This window comes from Rhinolophus sinicus, chromosome 3 (assembly GCF_057876585.1).
Source record: "Rhinolophus sinicus isolate RSI-liver-muscle chromosome 3, RSI-T2T, whole genome shotgun sequence".
NCBI classification, from domain to species: Eukaryota; Metazoa; Chordata; class Mammalia; order Chiroptera; family Rhinolophidae; genus Rhinolophus; species Rhinolophus sinicus.
In genome coordinates, this window is record NC_142503.1 from 40,131,522 (window position 1) to 40,151,186 (window position 19,665).

At 39.7% G+C, this 19,665-nt stretch overlaps 1 long non-coding RNA gene across 1 annotated transcript in view; it reads left to right on the forward strand.

Moving 5' to 3' along the window:
* The first annotated feature begins 995 nt into the window (after nucleotides 1-995).
* LOC141570425 (uncharacterized) overlaps nucleotides 996-19,665 on the forward strand; it is a 261,770-nt gene continuing 243,100 nt past the window's right edge. The window contains exon 1 of the long non-coding RNA XR_016020540.1: nucleotides 996-1,234. This is a non-coding gene — a long non-coding RNA (uncharacterized LOC141570425). The remainder of the gene's footprint in view (nucleotides 1,235-19,665) is intronic.

The window sequence follows — 19,665 nt, forward strand, 5'->3', positions numbered from 1 at the left end:
ATGTGTGCTCTAAGGTGAACTCTGTTTGCTTTGGAACTTGATGGCCTTTAACTTCCATGCTCCCCTCCCCAACTCAACCTTTATCCTTCTCTTGACAGATGCTCTTAGATATTGAGCCAGGTAATCTGATATATGTGGCCACGCTAATTGTCAACATCTGCTAATAGCATATAACACATTCAACCCACTTCCTGACCTCAAAAACAAGTCTTCTAGGACTTGTCTCAGGAAGGGGCTCAAAATAGGGGGTTTCCATCTCTGTGGTGGTCAGAGTCAGGGGAGGATGTTTCTGGTTAGGCCACCCGTTAGCTGTGCCCCTCAAATCAGAACAACATGGAGATCCCCTTCCAAGCTGCTCCTTCAGCTCCAACTGCCCACTGGGAAAGCCCAGAATAGGGATAAGATAGATGGAATGGACAAGGGCCATGTGATCTGAGTTCTAAATGTCTTCCAGCCATGAACATCTTGGGGTGCTGGGTCAGCTGTCTGGCTGCCCTCTTCTCTTGCACTTAATTATGTAGAATTAGAAGACACAGAATACCGGGAGGATACTTGGCTCACTTTGCTGTGAGATAAGGCCAGTCGGCCATGACTTTGGTTTAATCACAGCTTAGCATCTACAGTATTAGTCTTTCTACTCAGTACATTTTTAGACCACAAGTGAATTTCCTTTTGTAGTCAAACAAAGGTGAATGACAGGGATTCTTTCTAAAGCTCTAGAAATTGGCATACATTGATTTTTTATTTTGCAACCCTTAAGTATATATTAAAGTGATTCATGAAACCACATACAAGTGGAACTTGAGGGGGGTAAAAGGAACATTGAGCTTCTGTATCTTGGGAAACTTCCTGTAATAAATCCACGTGGTGAAAAGAAACAGGAAGCAAACACCAAGCTGGCCTACTGGAGAGCTTGAGATACAGCTATTATATAATGGTGATTCTGCCACATAAATGCTCAGTCCTACAAACTATGTTTCTAACCTTGTGTCAACACACATGGAAGGGGCCTGAGAGAGCTTTGATGTTTTTCTGGATATCCCTGGTCTTCCAAGGAGATTTGCTAAATGATTTCAAAGGAGTTTATACTGTTCTAAAAATTCTCCTGTGAAGGAGATCACATGGCTTCCCCGACTGATCCATGTTCAGCCTGTCAGAGAGTTACCTGGACACCTTGCCTGAATTCCATATGTGCTAAGTTCTGGCTGTTTCTTCCTGCTTTGGCTTGAGTGGGGTAAGCTTCTTGGGTTTACCTCTCTATTAAGGAAAGTGACTTTTAATTGACTTATGTTTTTAAAAAAGCTGAGTGTAAGATTTTGCTATAATGAAGGATAAAGCCTAATTTTCTCTAATCATCTATATATTCTGTATCCTTTATAGTTATATTGAAGTAAAGCCTATTTTAAAAGTCTTGAACTCAAAATGTATTGCTCTAATACATCCATGTAAATGAATATTTGTCTGTCTTTCTCATCTTCACTAGAACCTTTGCTTAAATTGTATACCAAGAAATATGAAAGTGAGCTAGCTATATCAGTATCTTGGCATTGTTGTGTTAAAACTGCCACAAAGCTTAATACGAAAACTTTTAACCCCAAAGATACTCTCCCAAAGCCCTAATAATGCTATATTCATAAAAAGGAGGAACTTATTTAAAAAATACATTCGTGAGAAACACAGATTTTTTTTTCTTCAAATCTAAAACTCTGGTGGACTTGCAAACAACTTGAAGAAACTTAAACCTTCTTTTCTGAAGGTAATGGTCTCATCTGACACAGAGGCTGTGTTTTAAACTCAGAAGCCGTCTGGGAGTGTCCTGACTTCATGGTCCTATGAAGTGCTGTGTTTGAAAGGAAGTAGTTAGTGTCCTATGCTTAGGGTTGCGGATGAGAGCATAAAAGAGAAATAGAATTTAGAGATTCCTGAACTCCTTAGTGGAGAAGATAAAACAAAAATATATGAAATCACATGAAAGCAATTTCAAAGTTGTTCAAAAATTGTCCCCAGAACCTTCAATTTCTTCTCTTTCAATATTGTGTTTCTCACATAACCTCACACTAAGTGGCCAGCACCTCAGCCCTTGCCTAATTGCTCAGCCATTCTCACTGCATTACCTTTTTGTGTGATAAGTTCTCCATACTCTTGATAATTTGTTTCAGTCTAAACATATCCATCTTATGTCTCATCCCCCTGGCCCTGTTCTCTGCCACGAGTGGATGAATTTAGTGGAACAACGGTATTCTTCACTGATAATGTCTCATTGTATCATCTCATCCATAACACATTTGCATTCTAGCAGCTGCCTTCAGGGATGCTATGCCTGTACAAGGGTTCTTCCTTCATGACAACCTTCTCCAGAACCCTTTAGATAAACTGAACAGGCAACTTTCTCCTCTTCCAAAGCGTAACTTCAACCCTGATTACAAAGCAGCATTTGCAAACTGACGTACAACAACGTAGGTGACCCAGGGCTTTGATCTGGGGAGCACCCGAATTTGGGAAAGAAGAAAGAAAAGGCCTGATGACGATGAGAAGTGTCTAGAACTACACTGCCCAGTATGGAAGCCACTAATTATATTTCCATCATTGCATAAAGTTTTATTGAAAGTGAGGGGCGCATTGCTAAAACAAAAGTGATTCTTCTCAAGAAGCTGGTTCTACCTGTGAGAGCCAAGACCTCCCTCACTTGCTAGTAGACCTAAGGATTATGATTTCTGAAGGGAAAAAGGTACTTACATCATTATGGTGGACCCTTATTGTGGGGAATTATTTCTTATGAATGGAGACTAACTTATGTAGATTTAGTAATAATGAATATTCTCTCTCTCTCTCTCTTTCATTTATCTTAAGAATTAATACGCATTTTCTCTAATGCAATGACTCTTCAAAGTAGGTATATAAATATGTACTTTACATTTTACAGATGAGGAAACTGAGTTTTATGGAACACAAAGTGACTTGCTTGTTTACAAATGAGGCAAAGCCTGCCCAATGAGTCCTGGGAAACAACTGCCAACCCAAGCCTCTCTTTCATGCATTTGGTTGCAGTGAAGGCAGCCCAATACAAGCTGCCTGGATGAGCTAATGTAGTCTCTTTAACACGTGGCCCTTAGTAACATAATTTCACAATTTGTGGTCCAGGAATACAGTGTTACATGAAAAAGGGTCCAAAATCAAATAAGTTTGGCAAATGTTAGGTTAAAGAAAATTAAACAAACTTATTGCAGAACTTCTCAGAGCCTTTATTTTAATATACTAATACAAGTTGTGAATCTCCAAGAAGCAACATGCTAGGAGGGGTTTCTAAAACTTACTTGACCTCAGAACCATTTTGCAGTGGAGTATCTTGAAGGGTGAGTGCACTATGGAATACCATCTGAGAAGTCAGGTTCTATACAAAGTTACTTAGAGGAGAGATCTCTAACTAGAGAAGGTGCTTCTCTGTTGCTGGTAATCTCATAATTGGTGGGCAAATATTAGGTGCCCCATAAATATTTTAGAATGCATCTTTGTTTAACGAAAAAATCTGGAGTTTAGGTCTCTTCTGTGCAGACCCAGGAATTCCTGGTTTCTCAAATTGTGAGAGGGTACTGGGCCCCATTTGTGATGATAGAGGTGGTGTGTGTGCATTCTCTTAACTTATCAATAACCTTGAAAATAATATTCGTAAATACTTAAAAATTATTTTGTTGTTTAAAGTATTCACAGTATAATCCTTAGAAAAGTTCATGGCCAGCTACATTGGTGAGTTTGATGTTTGCAGCAGGAACTGAGTCAGCTCAGAGGAAGTGGGTCAAAGTCCCACATGGGGGTCTGTGAACGTAAGGGAGAACTAGTGCATTCCTTTTTGTCAAAAATAGTGGCATGATGAAGCAGACTATGCCATGGAAAAATATTTGGTGGGAGAGAGGACCCCAACTATTATCTTTCCTCAAATTTCCTGTGTTGTTGTGATATCTCATTGACACTCACCACAAAAGTTTCTGCTGTGATGGTCTGTCCTCAAACTAGCTTGTTGAGAGGGACAGCCCTCTTGACTGCTCCACGGGCAGCTCTGGCCGACGGTGACTCTGTGTCCCTTGGCACATCTCAAGATAGTTTCTCCCTTCCCCACTGGCTTGTTGAAACAAAAAGTTGGATAGTAAAACAGCGCAACCCAAAGAACACAGAGTGTGGCCAGTGTTTCTGTTTTATATAAGCCTCTGGCCTTTCACACTTCTCCTCAGGCTCTTTGTTTAGCTGTGCAGATAGCAGGTGGGGCCCAGGCTTTCATTTCATACTCTAGGTGTCCCTCAGAAAGTCTGGTCCCTTCCATCAAAGCTAACCTCATCATACAGCTCATTTATATCCGTAATAGGTGCTGTTCTCTTTCACAAAATCCCATCTTAGCTAAATGAGCCCACTGGGCTGGCCATATCATTCTTTTTCCAGCTGAGAACAGTTATGATCAAGTTCATGTAGGCAGTAATGTTTCCTCATTCCATTCTGGAACCAATCAATGAGAACAAAAGATGCTGCTGTGTATCATTAAATAGATATGAACTAAACAAATAAATGGTCCCCTGGTGGGGAACTCCATTGATTCATCTTTATCAGTAGTCAAGATGCAATTAGTTAGGTATATAGCCAACAGAAACTAGTGCATATGTGTCCCAAACCATGTAAAAGTACGTTCTTGGTATCGTTTTTTTTGGTAGACCCAAACTCAAAATGTCTATTTCCCTCAACCATCTGATGGATGAGTGGTGGTATATTCATGCAATGGAATGTTACACAGCAGAGATTGAACACATTAAAACCCCAAGCAACAACGTGTATCCTCTCACAGACATAATGTGCAACAAAAGGAAACCAAACACTAAAAGAGTGTAATAATGCGAGATTCCATTTCTATAAATCTCAAGAACAGGCACAACTAATCTCTTGTGTTTAACGTCACTTTTGGGAAGTGACTGAGAAAGAACACAAAGGATTCTTGAGTGTTAGTAATATTTAATTTCTTGATCCAGCTGGTGGTTTCATGAGTATGTTTACTCAGTACAAATTCATTGAACTGTGTTCTTGTGTACTCCTCTTTCTGTATGTCATATTCCAATAAAAAAGTTTACTGAAACAATGTAAAGCATATTATTAGGGTTCACAAGTTCCGTTACTATCTTTCGGAGGGTTTATTGCTGAAATACAAGTAGAGAAGGAAGGGAGAGTGTGACAAGGCTGGTTCCTTCTTCCCCACTCTCCCACTAGGAGGAGTGAGTCAGTACGAAGTGAAAGTAAGTGGATTCTAGGAGGATTCCTTCTTATGAGGATTGTGGGAAAAACATTCCTCAGCTATATAGATTCCAATTCTATCTGCTTCCAAAGCCCTTTCTTAATCCAAAAGAATGGCTCAAACGTAGCATTTCAGACTATCAGAATGCATGTTTTGGATCTTGGCTTTGGGGAATTTCTTAAGTCATTCAAATAGGTCTCCAGTGCCTGGAGGCACCCAGTTAGAATGGCCTTTCCCATTTGCTGCATCTCACCGGAAGCTGGTGACCCCCTCATCTGATCAGAGATTCATGAGTATGTTGAATTATCTGTGGCTGCACATCTGTCAACAGATGATTATATGTTAATTTCTCAGGATATTGGAAAAACTAAGTAATTTTTTAAAGATTTAAAAAAATATATAGCTAACGTACAGTATTATCTTAGTTTCAGATGTACATCATCGTTATTCAACAGTACCCACTTAGCACCATACAGAGTTATTACTACATTATTGATTATATTCCCTATGCTAAAGAAGTGATCACCATGATAAGTTCAGCAACCACCTGACACTGTACCACACTATTGCAGTATTACTGATTGTATTTCCTGTGCTGTATAGTACATCCCCAAGGCTTGTTTGTTTTATATCTGGAAATTTCAACCTCTTATTCTTCTTTATCTCCTCTCTTTTAATTTTTCAATTAGAGTTGATATTCGGTATATTTTATATTAGTTTCAGGTGTGCAGCGTAGAGGTCAGACATTTATATAATTTAGGAAGTTGAGCCCCCTGACTAGTACCCACCTGGCATTGTTCATACTTATTACCATATTATTGATTATATTCACTATACTTTTCATCCCTGTGACTATTTTGTTAACTACAAATTTGTATTTCTTAATCCTTTCACCTTTTTCACCCTGCTCCCAATCCCCCTCCTATCACCCCGATTGAGCTAGTACCCATCTGACACCATACACAGTTACTACAATATTATTGACTATATTCCTTATGCTGTACCCTACATCCCTATGACTGCTGTGTAACAACCAATTTATACTTCTTGATCCCTTCTCTTTTTCACCTACTCCATCTCCCCCTCCCATCTGGCAACGATCAAAATAGTCTCTGTATTTATGAGTTCGTTATTGCGTCATTTTTTTGTTTATTTTATCCTTTAGATTCCGTTTATGAGTGAAATCATATGACATTTGTCTTTCGCTGTCTGATTTACTACACTCAGCACAATACCCTCTAGGTATTGTCACAGATGGCAAGATTTCATTTTTTTTTTATTGTTGAGTAATGCTCCATTGTACATATGTATCAGCTCTTCTTTCCATTCAGTCATTGATAGACACCCAGGTTGCCTCCATGTCTTGTATATTGTAAATAATGCTGCAGTGAACATATGGATGAGCACATCTCCTCGAAGTAGCATTTTGGGTTTGTTTGGATAAATTCCCAGAAGTGGGATTACTAGGTCCTTCTTTGTCTCTTATTATAGCCTTTGTTTTAAAGACTATTTGGTATAAGCCCCAGCTTTTGTTTGTTTCCATCTTCGAACTAACTTTTTTCATCCCTTTACTTTCAGTCTGTGTGTGTCTTTCGATCTGAAGTGAGTCTCTTGTAGGCAGCAAGGGTCTTGCTTTCTTATCTATTCAGCTCCCATATCTTTTGGAGCCTTTAATCCATTTCCATTGAAAGTAATTGTTTTTTTTATTAGTTTCAGGTATACAAAGCAATGTGATATTTAGACATTTAAACCCCTCATAAAGTGATAACCCACCCCCCAAGTTACTACCCCTCTGACATCTGTTATAATACCATCGACTGTCTTCCCTATGTTGTACTCCACGTCCTGTGGCTATATATACCTATATGTTTAGTTATAGTTGACATTCAATATTGTTCTACTTCAACTCTTCTGGTGTATAACGCATTTTTCAGGCATCTACACAGTCTATGACGTGATCCCTCTGCTAAGTCTAGTGACCATCTGGCGCCTTACATGATCTTTACAACATTGTTGATTTTATTCCCCATACTGTATTAACTATCAATTTGTATTCCTTAATGCCGTCACCTTTTTCACCCTGTCCCCAATCCCATTCCCGTCTATCACCCTGATAGATCTAGTATCTATCTGGCACCACACCTAGTTATTATAATATGATTGACTATATTCCTTATGCTATACCCTACATCCCCGTGACTTCTGTGTAACAACCATTTTGTACTTCTTAATCCCTTCCCCTTTCACCTGTCCTTAACACCCCTCCCATCTTAAAGAAGTCCCTGTAAGATTCCTTGTAATACTGGGTTGGTAGTGATGAACTCCTTCAGCTTTTTCTTGTCTGGAAAGCTCCTTATCTGTCCTTCAATTCTAAATGACAGCCTTGCTGGGTAGAGCAATCTTGGTTGTATGGCATTGCTTTTCATCACTTGGAATATTTCCTGCCACTCACTTCTTGCCTGCAAAGTTTCTGTTGATAAATCAGCTGACAATCTTTTGGGGTCTCCCTTGTAGGTAACTAACTGGTTGTTTCTTGCTGCTTTTAAGATTCTCTCTTTATATTTATCCTTTGGCATTTTAATTATGATGTGTCTTGGTGTTGGCCTCTTTGGGTTTATCTTGTTTGGGACTCTGTGCTTCCTGAGGTTGTATGTCCATTTCTTTCAGTAGGTTAGGGAAATTTTCTGTCATTATTTCTTCAAATAGGTTTTCAATTCCTTGCTCTCTCTCTTCCCCTTTTGGTACCCCTATAATGTGTATGTTGGTACGCTTGATATTGTGCTGAGGCCCCTTAAACTAGCCTCAATTTTTTGGACTCTTTTTTTCTTTTTGCTGTTCCAGTTGGGTGTTTTCTGCTACCTTATCTTCTACGTCACTGGTTGGATCCTCTGCTTCATTTAGTCTACCGTTGATTCCCTGTAATATAGTCTTTGTTTCCATTATTGTATCCTTTATTTCTGATTGGTTCTTTTTTATGATTTCCATCTCCATTTTTATGCTTCCTATCTCTATGTTGAAGTTCTCCCTGAGATCACTGAGGATTCTTATAACCAGTGTTTGGAACGCTGCATCTGATAGATTGCTTATCTCCATTTCGCTTGGTTCTTGTTCTGGAGCTTTGTTCTCTTCTTTTATTTGGGACATGTTTCTTTGTCTCCCCATTTTGGCTGCATCCCTGTGTTGTATCTACATATTAGGTAGGGCTGCTATGTCTCCATGTCTTCATAGAGTGGCCTTATGGAGTAGGTGTGCTGTGGGGCTCAGCAGTGCAGACTTCCTGGTCACTTGAGCTGCTTACTCCAGGTGTGTTCTTTGTGTGGTTTGTGAGTGTCCTCCTCTTGTAGTTGAGCCTTGGTTGCTATTTGCACATCAGTGGGAGGGATTGACCTTCTGGCTCATTGGTTGTGAGGACTGGCCGAGACTACAGTCGAGGAGCTGTGGTTCAGGGGCTGACCCTACAGAGCGGGATCTGCCTCAACATGACTCTGGTGCCTGTCTAATCTGCCCCTTGGGTGTGTCATCCTTGGGGGCAGCTGGGTGATGCTCCAGGGTGCCAGCCCCAGGGCCACCTGGGAGGGAAACCCGTTTCAGGTCAAGTTCAGCTGCAGCCAGTGCCCCACCTGGGGCCATCTGGCAGGAGCCACAAAGAAATCCACAGATGGATTTCTGTCCGTTCCATGCTTGGAAGTGCCTTGAGAGGCCAAGCTGCAAACCAAGGCTGGCTGCCATTAGTGCTGGAGTTAGGGCTGCTCAGCCAGAGGTACAGGACATGTGCAAGCCAGATTCTGCTTGTGTGGGTTCCATGAACCTTTCAGAGACCCTAAGAAATTCTGTAGCTTGAGCCAAGGCAGGCTGTTTGTACAAAAACAAAACAAAACAAAAAAAAAAACCACACCAAACACTGGAAGCAGCTTGGGTGTGCCTGAAAGTTGTATGAGGTGGGGTGTCAAATCACCAGGGTATGGTGAATGAATGGTGTTAGCCAGCTTGATGGAGACTCAGATATGGCAGCACCCTGAGTCTGCCCACTGGAAAGGGGGAGGGCTCAATAAAGAAACAATGGCCTCTGCCAGCGAGAAAGCTACCCCTCCAGCCCCAGTTCTGAAGCCAGGCAACTCAGTTCCCCACCATATGTCCCTTCTGCCGCTGCAACTCGTATCCCAATGCTGGAGCTCAGAGCCAGTGATTCCATCGGCGAGTAAGTCCTTATGCAGTTCCTTTAAGAGCGGTGCCTGGGAGTGCAGCCACTGTCTGTCTCACTCAGTCACAATCTCTGCTGGTTTTCCCTGGCCCTGGAACCCTGGGCTGGGGAAGGCCTGGGACTCTTCCTTCCTCCGGGGGGGACCTCCATAGTCGAGATATTCTTCCCAGTTTTTAACGGTCACATGCAGGTATGGGATCAGCCTGTTCTGTGTCTCTGCCCCTCTTACTAGTCTCAAGGTGGCTTCTTCTGCATGTCCTTAGTTGTAGGGCTTTGGTTCAGTAAGATTTTAGGTGATTCACAATGATAGTTGTTTTGTAGTTTAGTTGTAATTTTGGTGGGGTTATGAGAGAAGGTAAGCACAGCATTTACCTACTGTACCATCTTGACCAAAAATTGGAACAATTAAGTAATTTTTGATTAATGAGGATTTAAATTGGGTAGTTGGCTTCCACTATATATATTGATGAACACTTTTATTAACTGATCATTTTGGGGGGATGGATAATTTATCAAGTAATGGAAAATTTGTACAAATAAAATGCATAATTTTTTTTTTTTTGCTAGAAACACGAGAGGATAAAAACTCTCTGAGCTTCTTTCATTACAGTTCTATCAAGAAGACATGAATAGCTTAAAATAACCATAACTTGTGTTTAAAGTCACAAATTCAGCATTCAGCATCGTCAAAACCCTCAAATGAGCAAGCTTGACTATCTAAGATGACTCACCATTAACTTTATCAAGAATGGATTTGTAGGATATGCCTAATTTGCGACAAATCTTTGAGTTCAGAGAACTTGCTTAGCTGAAATTTTGTTATGTACAAAGTTGTTCATGTCTGGCTCAAATATTAAAACTCTGCAATTTGCCAGCTGTGGATCGAGGAAAAATTGCCTAACATTTTTAAACAGGAAGACCAAAGCGAGGTCACCTTTCAAGGCCAAACCAGGGCAATTTCAACTTTGGGTCGTTAAACAAAGAGATTTGAAGTTTACTCATTTTTAGGAGAAGACACTTAACTGTTGCTTCAATCATTAATAACATAGCTCTGGGCAAAGTTATGATATAAATTTTGTTTCTAGATCTCTTTCCGCTATTGTGTCTCTTTCCTTTTTTCACTGCCCTTTGGCCCCACCCCCAACATACCATCGCTGTTGTCCTGCCTTGACTGGAACATGGATGTTGTCTGTTTCTTCATGTCACTCAGTCACTCATCTATCCATCTTCCCATAGATAGATTCATTTAGCACATACTATACTAAGGAAATGCAATCAATCTTAACAAATATATACAGTTTATTTTGGGTCTTCTAGAGATGATGTCCTCCCTTTTGGGGCTTTATCTGTTAATGATTATGCAAGGCATTCCATTGATTAATTGAAAAGAATACAAATTGCAGGCTGATGGGCTACCCCTTAGTCAACATCCTGTGGTCTTTGGACTTGACTGTGGAGAGAGGATTTTCTTCTTCTTTTATTGTCTGAGGTATTGTGCAAAGAAATGTGAGTTTAGTCCCTGAGTTAAGCCATCAGTTTTGTTATGTACAAAGTTGTACATAACAGTATGTCCCCAAATGGCCTTCTTTGGGACAGCTCAGTGAACTACTTAGAATCAGCACCTTTTCCCAGGGAGCTGAATGATGGCCTGCTCTTTGTGGTTGGGTGTAGGTCCCCATGACTTTTCCTTCATTTTTTTTTTCACCTGTGTGTAAAGCATGACGAGGAGGTGAATAAGCAAGAGAGTCAATTACGATGATAGTAAAGCCTGGTTGGTCACCAGGAAGCCCCAGCAATCTACCACCACGGAGTGATCTATTGTCAGTGGACTTTCGCTCTCTATTACCTTCAGGTTTCAGAGGCTGAGTTGAAGGTCTACCTTCCATTCTGGTGACTATGTCACCAGTCACTCTAGCAGTTGCAGTACATAAGTCTCCAGGGAGTGGGTGGCTTCCAGATGCTACTTCTAATCAGTATATTACAAAAGAAGAGTAAGAAGACCCCAGCGGGGCCACCCTAGCTCTCTGCACCCCATTCTACACATTTGCCACAGAACTCTTTTTGGTTAGATCTAGAAAATAAAGTGATATCTTCCCTTTCGAAATTTCCTCCTTTTTTAGAAAATTCCCCTTTTTCCTTTTGAATTCTTTGGTTTCTTACCTATGATAGAATCACTAAAGCAGGGACTATGGGAAATTATATAATTCATGCCTTTCTTATGTGCTCAAGTTGTGATGCAGTGTAGGAAGTATAGCCATAGACACAAGTGGTTTATTGAACATCTCAACTAAGTGGGATTTAAATATGAAGCTTTTTTTTTTTTTATCATTTCCTTCAAACATATTCTTTTCACTCACCTTTCCTTTTTGAATTCGTTCACAGCATCTTGGGCACATACTGTAAGTCATCAGTCACTTTCAGATATTGAAAAGTCCAGACTTAACCGGTCTATGTCGAAACTTCAGTCTCACATTTCATTTAGGGCTAACCTCCTCTGTGACTCACAGCCAGACAGGCCTCCACTTGAGGAATTGGTGGTGAAGACAATTTGTCTTGGTAGGGCACCATCTGTCTTTCCCTTCCTTTGTTTTCTACTTTTAGCTCCTCCAGGGATAGAGCAGATGAGAGAGATCTCAGAAAAGACCAAGTCTTTTGACTTCACTGCTGCTGTTGTCGTCCTCCTCTGGCTTTTCATGACCACTGTGTGGCTGGTATCCAAGTGCTCGTTCTCTTTGGGGTATATGAGTGGGTCCTTTGGGAAGTATGACCAGAGGCACCTTCAATGCAGAGTTCCCTGACCGGGGCCCGGAAATGGAGGGGGAAGCCGGAGTACTCAGCACAAGCCAATATTGTATGACTCCAACACTGTTAGTCTTCTGTTCTTCTGGACCAGTGGTTCCCCATGCTGGCTGCATGTTAGAATCACCTGGGAAGCCTTTAAAATAGTATGACTGGGCCCAACCAGACAAACTCTGACTTAATTGGTTGGGCTCAGGCCTGGGTATTTTTGGAAAGTTCTCCAGCTTAGTCCAATGTGCAGCCAGTTTGAGGAACACTGATATAGACTGGTGGAAATGGAGGGGTGATGGTCGCACCACTTGCTAGTGAGTACCATGGGGATGTGGCTGGTGGATCCTCGGTGGCTTTCTTTGGAACGCGGGATGTATTAAGTACGTTTTGCTTTCTGCTTTGTGACCTTATTTGAAATTCACAATCAGTAGGAAAATTCCATTCAACATTCTGTTTTGCTGCCATTTTTCTAAGTTTCCCTGGCTCTCTTGCTGTCTTAGACTCTCCTTCTCTGAAGAGAAAGTACACAGAAAGGGCAGCAGGTTGCCTTTCACTATGTAGGACAAGAGACTCTGAGAGTTAGGTAAATTCTGTGAAACTGTATCTCTAGCAATTACTGGAACACTCTGGAGGGATCGTGTGCTCGTAACACAGTTCTACTTTTTCAAAGATTAACAAATGTTTTCTTCAAGAAACCACAGACACATTCAAGTGACATTTTATTTCCTCTCATCCCCATCGCCCCTTTTTCTAACACATTTTACTAACAACTTTAGTATGAAAATAGTGTTTTTGTTTCTGAGATTTTCATCAGTTCCCACTACTTAGGCTATCTATGAAATCATTATCCTTTGGTCTTTTGACACAACAATAATTGTTTCCATAGCAATAAATTTTAACATCAGAAACTGAGATGATGACTTTAGGTAAAGAATAAATAACAGAATCCAGTCAACTAAGGGGATCAAGCATACTCCTCCAAATGCATGAAAGTCACTCTGAAAAAACATGATTCAATACTGAAGCAGAATCATCCCTAAACAGAAATTTTGATTTTTTTACCATGAATCACCAGTGACTTTAAATGCAGTTCCTGTTGGCAATAAATTTACGGTTTTTGGAAAACCGTACCAAAAAGGAAACAAATTACTTGAAAAAATTAAATGTATGTGGTTCAAGATGGGAACATTCTGACCATTTAAAGGTACTCTTTTGTAAGTGTGAAAAGAAGAGGACTTGCCAGTAACGCATGACATTGGGAATGTGAAGTTATACCCTGATTGTAGGTATATATAGATGTGAACAGCATCTTTTGGTTAGAATGTGAAATTCCCTTCCTCTCCGTCTTTTCTCCCATGGGGCAGTCTGTAGTCTTACGGTTATAACTGGAAAGAGTTGGGTCTATTTCTTTTGGTAAAAACAAAACAAACTCGTGAAATGGAATTTTAGTGGAAAAAGCACCTGATAAGGGATCTGAGTTCTCTTTTTTTTTTTTTTTTTTTAATTTCTTCCATTAATGAATTTTGTGATTTAGGGAAAGTAACTTAACCTCATTGGGCTCCAATTTCTTTGTTGTAAAATAAGGACATGAGCCAGTCAATCTTTACTTATGCTTCTTCACAGCTTGATTGCTCTATGGATTTCTGACTTGTCCCTTGTCCATCATTCTACATTATTCAGGAGAATCATGATCTAGTTTATTTTCTGCTCTTTACCCTGTTCTCAATTTTTTCATTTGAATATTCTTATTTATAGATAAGAAGACTGACTGAGCAGATACATTTTAATTTTGTGTTATTTATGATTTGGTAGCAAAGATGGCTAATTATATATGTATGTATATGTATATGTATGTGTATATCTATGTATATATGTGTACATATATCCACATATATGCATATATATGTGTGTATATATATATATATATATATATATATATATATATATATAATCAAGCTATATGCTTTCCTTTACATAGTATAGAATTTATCAGTGCTCTTGCACGAAAGTGAGGCTCTGGGACCCCATTCTGCCACTAGAATGTAAGGAGAATAAATGGGTGCCACTGGTGAGCCAAGGTGGAGAGGAAGCAGGGTACCTTCTCCATGTTGTTTTCCTCCTTTTGTTTTCTGGGTGTGAATGCCCAGAGCTGCCTGGGAAGCATAAGTTTAAAATAGCTGAGCTTTTGTTAGCCTGGGTCCCTGAATATGTGGAGAAGAGCACATGCTCACCAGGAAAATTCACCAGGAAAATTCATATATATATACAGGGTGCCAAAAAATGTATACAAGTGGACACTTTGGTCAGTGTTGCTCAAGCAGTAGCTCGCTGTAATCAGAAGTGTCTGGACGCTGATGGTAAACACTTTGAGCACCTCTTGTAATTGCAGAAGTCAAATGTGACTTATATTCATCTTTTGTTATTGCTATATATTGAGTATTACAATTTTAATACAGTTTTCCTTTCTTAAAACACGTATACATTTTTTTGGCACCGTGTGTGTGTGTGTGTTGGGAAAACCATTTGCACTTGCTGTGTAAGCCCATGATCTTTTGTAATTTGTGTGTTTTGCTTATTACTGAAGTACATATTTAGGAACCATGATTTTATACTTTTGTGTTTTATGTATATAATAAAATTTACACATTATACATTTAATATAATTTGTTTAAACACTTTTTGTCCTTATACTAGAGAACCAACCTGTAAACGCTCCTTAATTTTTTGCAACCTTAGGAATAGCATTACATGTTGTTTGTATGTATTTGTTTCCTCTTCAAAATAAATGGTAATATCTGTTTCAGGTCCCCAAAAGACAGTGACAAATTTTAATGTTTGATAAATCATTTGTTAACAAAATTAAATTCATTTTTTCTCTCTCTTTTTTTTTGTTACCTTTTGACCCCTTCACCCATTTCTCCCACACCCTGCCTCTGGCAACCACCAATCTGTTCTGTGTATCTATAAGCTTGATTATTTGTTTGTTTTAGATTCTACACATAAGAGAGCTCAAATGGCATTTGTCTTTCGCTGTCTGACTTACTTCACTTAGCAATGCCCAAGAGATCCATCCATATTGTTGCAAATGGCAAGAATTTATTCTTTTTATGGCAGAATAATATTTGTGTGTGTGTGTGTGTGTGTGTGTGTACCAAAATTTCTTTATCCATTTATACTTTTTTGTATTGTGTTAAATCACACATATCAGGGGTGGTATTTCTCAAATTAAGTAGAGTTACCCTAAGTTTGAAACATTATTTCCATTATGATTTTTCTCCCCTTCTCCATAATTCTGAGAGAAACCTTTGTATTTCAAAGGTGGAGAAATACCATGATGATCTGAGTAAGTTGTTTAAGAGGGTTTGTTGATAGAAGGTTTTATGTTTAAAGGTTGGGGAGCAGTGGTTCATTTTCTGGAAGCATGCAGTTAGATTCCCTGAGATTGGCATAGAAATGGGTGGTAGTTTAGGAAGTTGAGGAGATCTTATTCCACCAGAATGCAGCCCCTCCCCCCACCCCCCACCGAGGAGGCAGAACTTTCACTGGGGTGGTACATGGGCAGCCACGGATCCTAGAAACAGACAGCCTTTGAATGGACCACACAAAGCTGAGGCCTTCTCAGTTTTCTGGACTGTGTAAGCTCCAGTGTTTTGTTTTCTGTTTGTTTGTTTTGGGTTTGCTTTGGTTTTGAGTCCCTCCTTATAAGGCAGCGTTGACTGGCATCTGATTGATCTTGTTCTTGTCAACTTTGACCAGTTGCAAATTGAATTGCATTGAGTGTGATTTAGGAAAGTAAAGAAATGTGACATTTCATGCACTGTGGTGTCATTGGTACCAGTTATAAATGGACTGATAATCCCTGTGGATGCTATATAGGTATGTGAACAATGCATAGCATTCAATAGCTTAAGTGTCTGACAAGCTCAGCAAATACTGGTACTTTACCTTGTGGATTACTTCAGGGCATATTAGTTTTCACATTTATATGATACGTACATCACTTTACCTCCAAATGCACAACCCCATTTAGTATGTGCTGTGGTTTGCAAACTCATTTTAACATCAATTTAAGAAAAACTGAGTTAGTAAAGTAAATTGATACTGTATCAGAACAAAGATTGCACAATGCTCACTAAATCAGGCAAAAACAACCTTTAATGATTACTCATATTCCTGTTTCCATGTTAGCTTGCCTAATCAGGCATCAACCATACCTAGACAACATGTGTGAAATCATTAGAAAAACGTGCATCTTAGGTGTTAAATAAGAGAATAAATATTCTGAGATTCACATATCTTTCTCTTTTAAGTAGATGGTATTGATGAGAAAGAAAAGCTGTTATATTGGAAGAAGGGAGGGAAGATATCAGGGCTAACTAGTAGATATAAAAAGTGTAAAATCAATGGATTTAGGGATATTGGTATAAGAACCATGATCTTATCTACAGGAAAAATAAGCAAGGAGAGAAAGTAGATGTAATGGTTTTCATTCTCTTAACCACAACAATGAGGTGAGTAAAAGTGTAGTTTGCCCACACAGAGCAGGGCGTATAGCTGAATGTCCCTTACTTCTGTTGGTCTAGAAATGGTCCTCGTACGTTATACTAATTGAATTACATTGAGTGAAAAACCTACACGAAAAGGCAGTCCAAAGTAATCAGACATGGTTCTGTCTGTAATCTAGCCAGGTTCACCTTGGAAAATGATCTGAGGGGAAGGGTTGGAGGGGTTTGTAGCACGGATGAAAAAGGTGGACACGAACGGAAGGGGCCTGGGGTTGTGTGTTAGAGGGTTCACTTTTGTTCAGCACACATTGGCGGGCTGCTGCGCTGCTGTCCTTCCACGGAGTCTGGGCATGTCACTGCAGGTATAAATCATGTGGCTGCTTATCTGTATGCAGGTTCTGCTGTGTCACGGAAGGAACAGTGACGACAAAGGGGGCAGAAGCTCCCTCTTGATGCTCTGTGGAAGTTGGCTTATGTTTGTATCGTGTTTCCCTGAAAATAAGACGTGACCGGAAAATAAGCCCTAGCATGATTTTCAGGATGACATCCCCTGGACATAAGCCCTAATGCACATTTTGGAGCAAAAATTAATGTAAGACCTGGTTTTATTTTCCGGGAAATAAGGTAGCAATCTAGGCAGCCTGCTGGTTATATTGTTTTACTTATTTTTTACCATGGAGCTAGGGTATGTTAAAACAGGCAAAGGACAACTTGTATTGGCTTTCAAAGTGTCACAGTGTCAGCTCTGTGCTAAAGCAAGCACTTAACTTTTTAACTTTTGTATCCCAGTGGCACCTAGTACATACAGTACCAGGCATATAATTTACATTCAGTAACTTTGAGTGAATGACTATGTGGCTGAATGAATACGAAGTATCTGGGAGAAAAATGGGATCTATTCTTTATGTGCTTCCAAAGGTACAAATACCTCTGTATGTCTAGTAAACTTGATGTTGAAAAAGATAAATTCTTAAGGTAAAATCATACAATCAACATTATTTTGTCAAAATAGCTTCTGCATTAGCATTCTGTAAAGCTATTTTTTTTGCCCTCTTGAATAAAATTTTTAGGTAGATTCCGTATATTTTTTGCTCGCTCTGGCCTTAGCACATAGACGCAGTTCAGTGATTAATATGTTTGATCCATATTGCAATTAAATTTTTGCTTTGCAGTTCAGTAATGGGGAAAGTGGGATGGCTAATTATACTGTATTTTTCTACTTGAGCTTCTTGATCTCCTCCCCCAGCTCCACGACGATGCTAGCTATACTTTCAGTTAGTATTTGAAATTGGGTGTGAGATGAAGGTAAGGGAGCAGGCAAGTCTTACTTGACTGGTAGTGCTGTATGAACTGTGACGGGCACTTTCAGGGCTCAGAAAGGGGTCAAAGCTGACTGTCTTTCAGGGCAACAATTTTAGGGTTCTTCAGAGACTTCCCCTATTATTTTTGGAGATCCCTCACAATTCCCTTGAGGTGGGTGAATGTCCCTGCCCTGACTGATTGCTTATGGTTCTCTTAGGGTTTCTTTCCTAGGGCATCTGACTGTTCATCTTCAGCCTCTTCCTGCTGAGGGTTCCTCACCTCGTAGGACCACATTTTGAGCAGGATCTAAGATAACGTCATGTTGTCTCTTCCCCTCCATTTTCCCATTTTCTCTGTCTCTGTCTCTCTGTCCAATCCACATGAAATATGCATCTTTCACCCATCACTCTTGGCAATCTAGTTACTTTCCAAACATAGCATTCTTTTTTTAAAATTATGAGTTTCAGGTGTACAACACAACATAGTGATTAGACATTTACATACCTCACAAAGTGATAGACCCGACCAGTCTACTACCCATCTGACGTTATTCATAGCTATTACAATACCACTGACTATATTCCCTATGCTGTACTTTATATCCCATGACTATATACATATTTTTAAAATTACAGTTGACATTCAATATTATTGTATATTATTAGGTTGGTGCAAAAGTAATTGCGGTTTTTGCAATATTTTTAACCTTTTAAACTGCAGTTACTTTTGCACCAATCTAATAGTTTCAGGTGTATAGCACAGTGGTTAGGCATTTATATAATTTATGAAGTGATCCCCCCAAAAATCTAGTACCCATCTCACATCATACATAGTTTTTACAACATTAATGACTACAAGGCCTATCAATTACGTTCACAAACTCATCCTAGAAAAAGTGCTACATACCTCATTGGTGCCTTCATACTCTGTCTCCAGGTATCTACCGTTAGTACTCAGCACTGTACTAGACTCCTGAAATTATTCCAAACTTTCAGTTATTTTTTTTAATACAGGATTCTATGACTAGCCTGCTCCCTTTCTTTTCTGTTTGTTCAGTCCTTTGACAAATATTTACTCTTTGCTTGGCTCTGCTTTGTCTTCAGTTGATCCTTGACTTCACTCTGGGTGAGATTAATTTTTCTCACTACCAGCTTTACTTCAGATAAAATCCCTCTTCTTCATTTATCCAACAGGAGATCAACACTCCTTGACCCAATAGCTCTCCTTCCCCAATCCGCCTCTTTTTGAATCAAGAATGTTTTTCAGAGCCATGTGTACATGTATGTGTGCCTCATAACCATAATGGCTGTGCTGTGACTGATGGAAAAATGCCAACAGTTATCATTTATCAACATACCATTTCTTTAATTGCAAAATATATAAAATTCACCTGCTTTATGATGACTACACAAAATAGACAAGGCAGGATATTCTCAGACGGATACATGGGTCCCGGATGCTCTAATTCACATGTCTGGGGGCTCAGCTGACAGAGCTGGAATGGATGGGGTGACGGCGCTTCTCTTCCCATGTGATCGCTCTTTCCAGGAAGGTTATCATCCTTCTGGAGGCTGGCTGGGCTTTCTCATAAGGTGGCA